This window comes from Lepisma saccharinum, unplaced genomic scaffold (assembly GCF_977018435.1).
Source record: "Lepisma saccharinum unplaced genomic scaffold, izLepSacc3.1 HAP1_SCAFFOLD_42, whole genome shotgun sequence".
NCBI classification, from domain to species: Eukaryota; Metazoa; Arthropoda; class Insecta; order Zygentoma; family Lepismatidae; genus Lepisma; species Lepisma saccharinum.
In genome coordinates this window covers 1,112,455-1,118,340 of record NW_028142902.1, presented here as the reverse complement: position 1 = coordinate 1,118,340, position 5,886 = coordinate 1,112,455, and positions in this window count along the sequence as shown.

Here is a 5,886-nt window from a genome sequence, read left to right as displayed (position 1 = left end):
AGCGAGTTTGAAATTTTATATATTGTTATCGTAAAACGTGAGGCCATTGTTTGGATTACATTGTTTCAACAATCAAAGTGGTTATTTCAAATCTCCACGACGATGACTACAATCATGCACAAATAGATTGTTTACTTTATTGTTATGAGAGTTTCCATGGTAACTAAGCATGAATATTACAAAAGGATTAAATTTTTCCTGATGAGCCAATAGAGAGCTTCGACCTGATTACATTTAATGTCAAATCACCTTTGTATCTCCTATAGTAACGGAGATATGCGAGTTTGAAATTTTATATAATGTTATCGTAAAACGTGAGGCCATTGTTTGGATTACATTGTTTCAACAATCAGAGTGGTTATTTCAAATCTCCACGACGATGACTACAATTATGCACAAATAGATTGTTTACTTTATTGTTATGAGAGTTTCCATGGTAACTAAGCATGAATATTACAAAAGGATTAAATTTTTCCTGATGAGCCAATAGAGAGCTTCGACCTGATTACATTTAATGTAAAATCACCTTTGTATCTCCTATAGTAACGGAGATATACGAGTTTGAAATTTTATATAATGTTATCGTAAAACGTGAGGCCATAGGTTGTATTACATTGTTTCAACAATCAGAGTGGTTATTTCAAATCTCCACGACGATGACTACAATTATGCACAAATAGATTGTTTACTTTATTGTTATGAGAGTTTCCATGGTAACTAAGCATGAATATTACAAAAGGATTAAATTTTTCCTGATGAGCCAATAGAGACCTTCGACCTGATTACATTGAGTGTAAAATCACCTTTGTATCGCCTATAGTAACGGATATATGCTAGTATTAAATTTTATATAATGTTATCGTAAAACGTGAGGCCATAGGTTGTATTACATTGTTTCAACAATCAGAGTGGTTATTTCAAATCTCCACGACGATGACTACAATCATGCACAAATAGATTGTTTACTTTATTGTTATGAGAGTTTCCATGGTAATTAAGCATGAATATTACACATGGATTAAATTTTTCCTGATGAGCCAATAGAGATCTTCCACCTGATTACATTTAATGTAAAATCGCCTTTGTATCTCCTATAGTAACGGAGATATGCGAGTTTGAAATTTTATATAATGTTATCGTAAAACGTGAGGCCATAGGTTGTATTACATTGTTTCAACAATCAGAGTGGTTATTTCAAATCTCCACGACGATGACTACAATCATGCACAAATAGATTGTTTGCTTTATTGTTATGACAGTTTCCATGGTAACTAAGCATGAATATTACACAAGGATTCAATTTTTCCTGATGAGCCAATAGAGATCTTCGACCTGATTACATTTAATGTAAAATCGCCTTTGTATCTCCTATAGTAACGGAGATATGCGAGTTTGAAATTTTATATAATGTTATCGTAAAACGTGAGGCTATTGTTTGGCTTACATTGTTTCAACAATCAAAGTGGTTATTTCAAATCTCCACGACGATGACTACAATCATGCACAAATAGCTTGTTTACTTTATTGTTATGAGAGTTTCCATGGTAACTAAGCATGAATATTACAAAAAGATTAAATTTTTCATGATGAGCCAATAGAGAGCTTTGACCTGAGTACATTTAATGTAAAATCACCTTTGTATCTCCTATAGTAACGGAGATAAGCGAGTTTGAAATTTTATATATTGTTATCGTAAAACGTGAGGCCATTGTTTGGATTACATTGTTTCAACAATCAAAGTGGTTATTTCAAATCTCCACGACGACGACTACAATCATGCACAAATAGAATGTTTACTTTATTGTTATGAGAATTTCCATGGTAACTAAGCATGAATATTACAAAAGGATTAAATTTTTCCTGATGAGCAAATAGAGATCTTCGACCTGATTACATTGAGTGTAAAATCACCTTTGTATCGCCTATAGTAACGGAGATATGCTAGTATTAAATTTTATATAATGTTATCGTAAAACGTGAGGCCATAGGTTGTATTACATTGTTTCAACAATCAGAGTGGTTATTTCAAATCTCCACGACGACGACTACAATCATGCACAAATAGATTGTTTACTTTATTGTTATGAGAGTTTCCATGGTAACTAAGCATGAATATTACACAAGGATTAAATTTTTCCTGATGAGCCAATAGAGATCTTCGACCTGATTACATTTAATGTAAAATCACCTTTGTATCTCCTATAGTAACGGAGATATGCGAGTTTGAAATTTTATATAATGTTATCGTAAAACGTGAGGCCATAGGTTGTATTACATTGTTTCAACAATCAGAGTGGTTATTTCAAATCTCCACGACGATGACTACAATTATGCACAAATAGATTGTTTACTTTATTGTTATAAGAGTTTCCATGTTAACTAAGCATGAATATTACAAAAGGATTAAATTTTTCCTGATGAGCCAATAGAGAGCTTCGACCTGAGAACATTTAATGTAAAATCACCTTTGTATCTCCTATAGTAACGGAGATAAGCGAGTTTGAAATTTTATATATTGTTATCGTAAAACGTGAGGCCATTGTTTGGATTACATTGTTTCAACAATCAAAGTGGTTATTTCAAATCTCCACGACGATGACTACAATCATGCACAAATAGATTGTTTACTTTATTGTTATGAGAGTTTCCATGGTAACTAAGCATGAATATTACAAAAGGATTAAATTTTTCCTGATGAGCCAATAGAGAGCTTCGACCTGATTACATTTAATGTAAAATCACCTTTGTATCTCCTATAGTAACGGAGATATGCGAGTTTGAAATTTTATATAATGTTATCGTAAAACGTGAGGCCATAGGTTGCATTACATTGTTTCAACAATCAAAGTGGTTATTTCAAATCTCCACGACGATGACTACAATCATGCACAAATAGCTTGTTTACTTTATTGTTATGAGAGTTTCCATGGTAACTAAGCATGAATATTACACAAGGATTAAATTTTTCCTGATGAGCCAATAGAGATCTTCGACCTGATTACATTGAATGTAAACTCGCCTTTGTATCTCCTATAGTAACGGAGATATGCAAGTTTGAAATTTTATATAATGTTATCGTAAAACGTGAGGCCATAGGTTGTATTACATTGTTTCAACAATCAGAGTGGTTATTTCAAATCTCCACGACGATGACTACAATTATGCACAAATAGATTGTTTACTTTATTGTTATGAGAGTTTCCATGGTAACTAAGCATGAATATTACAAAAGGATTAAATTTTTCCTGATGAGCCAATAGAGAGCTTCGACCTGATTACATTTAATGTAAAATCACCTTTGTATCTCCTATAGTAACGGAGATATACGAGTTTGAAATTGTATATAATGTTATCGTAAAACGTGAGGCCATAGGTTGTATTACATTGTTTCAACAATCAGAGTCGTTATTTCAAATCTCCACGACGATGACTACAATTATGCACAAATAGATTGTTTACTTTATTGTTATAAGAGTTTCCATGGTAACTAAGCATGAATATTACAAAAGGATTAAATTTTTCCTGATGAGCCAATAGAGAGCTTCGACCTGATTACATTTAATGTCAAATCACCTTTGTATCTCCTATAGTAACGGAGATATGCGAGTTTGAAATTTTATATAATGTTATCGTAAAACGTGAGGCTATTGTTTGGCTTACATTGTTTCAACAATCAAAGTGGTTATTTCAAATCTCCACGACGATGACTACAATCATGCACAAATAGCTTGTTTACTTTATTGTTATGAGAGTTTCCATGGTAACTAAGCATGAATATTACAAAAAGATTAAATTTTTCATGATGAGCCAATAGAGAGCTTTGACCTGAGTACATTTAATGTAAAATCACCTTTGTATCTCCTATAGTAACGGAGATAAGCGAGTTTGAAATTTTATATATTGTTATCGTAAAACGTGAGGCCATTGTTTGGATTACATTGTTTCAACAATCAAAGTGGTTATTTCAAATCTCCACGACGACGACTACAATCATGCACAAATAGAATGTTTACTTTATTGTTATGAGAATTTCCATGGTAACTAAGCATGAATATTACAAAAGGATTAAATTTTTCCTGATGAGCAAATAGAGATCTTCGACCTGATTACATTGAGTGTAAAATCACCTTTGTATCGCCTATAGTAACGGAGATATGCTAGTATTAAATTTTATATAATGTTATCGTAAAACGTGAGGCCATAGGTTGTATTACATTGTTTCAACAATCAGAGTGGTTATTTCAAATCTCCACGACGATGACTACAATCATGCACAAATAGATTGTTTGCTTTATTGTTATGACAGTTTCCATGGTAACTAAGCATGAATATTACACAAGGATTCAATTTTTCCTGATGAGCCAATAGAGATCTTCGACCTGATTACATTTAATGTAAAATCGCCTTTGTATCTCCTATAGTAACGGAGATATGCGAGTTTGAAATTTTATATAATGTTATGGTAAAACGTGAGGCCATAGGTTGTATTACATTGTTTCAACAATCAGAGTGGTTATTTCAAATCTCCACGACGATGAATACAATCATGCACAAATAGCTTGTTTACTTTATTGTTATGAGAGTTTCCATGGTAACTAAGCATGAATATTACACAGGGATTAAATTTTTCCTGATGAGCCAATAGAGATCTTCGACCTGATTACATTTAATGTAAAATCGCCTTTGTATCTCCTATAGTAACGGAGATATGCGAGTTTGAAATGTTATATAATGTTATCGTAAAACGTGAGGCTATTGTTTGGCTTACATTGTTTCAACAATCAAAGTGGTTATTTCAAATCTCCACGACGATGACTACAATCATGCACAAATAGCTTGTTTACTTTATTGTTATGAGAGTTTCCATGGTAACTAAGCATGAATATTACAAAAAGATTAAATTTTTCATGATGAGCCAATAGAGAGCTTTGACCTGAGTACATTTAATGTAAAATCACCTTTGTATCTCCTATAGTAACGGAGATAAGCGAGTTTGAAATTTTATATATTGTTATCGTAAAACGTGAGGCCATTGTTTGGATTACATTGTTTCAACAATCAAAGTGGTTATTTCAAATCTCCACGACGACGACTACAATCATGCACAAATAGAATATTTACTTTATTGTTATGAGAATTTCCATGGTAACTAAGCATGAATATTACAAAAGGATTAAATTTTTCCTGATGAGCAAATAGAGATCTTCGACCTGATTACATTGAGTGTAAAATCACCTTTGTATCGCCTATAGTAACGGAGATATGCTAGTATTAAATTTTATATAATGTTATCGTAAAACGTGAGGCCATAGGTTGTATTACATTGTTTCAACAATCAGAGTGGTTATTTCAAATCTCCACGACGACGACTACAATTATGCACAAATAGATTGTTTACTTTATTGTTATGAGAGTTTCCATGGTAACTAAGCATGAATATTACAAAAGGATTAAATTTTTCCTGATGAGCCAATAGAGAGCTTCGACCTGATTACATTTAATGTAAAATCACCTTTGTATCTCCTATAGTAACGGAGATATGCGAGTTTGAAATTTTATATAATGTTATCGTAAAACGTGAGGCCATAGGTTGCATTACATTGTTTCAACAATCAAAGTGGTTATTTCAAATCTCCACGACGATGACTACAATCATGCACAAATAGCTTGTTTACTTTATTGTTATGAGAGTTTCCATGGTAACTAAGCATTAATATTACACAAGGATTAAATTTTTCCTGATGAGCCAATAGAGATCTTCGACCTGATTACATTTAATGTAAAATCGCCTTTGTATCTCCTATAGTAACGGAGATATGCAAGTTTGAAATTTTATATAATGTTATCGTAAAACGTGAGGCCATAGGTTGTATTACATTGTTTCAA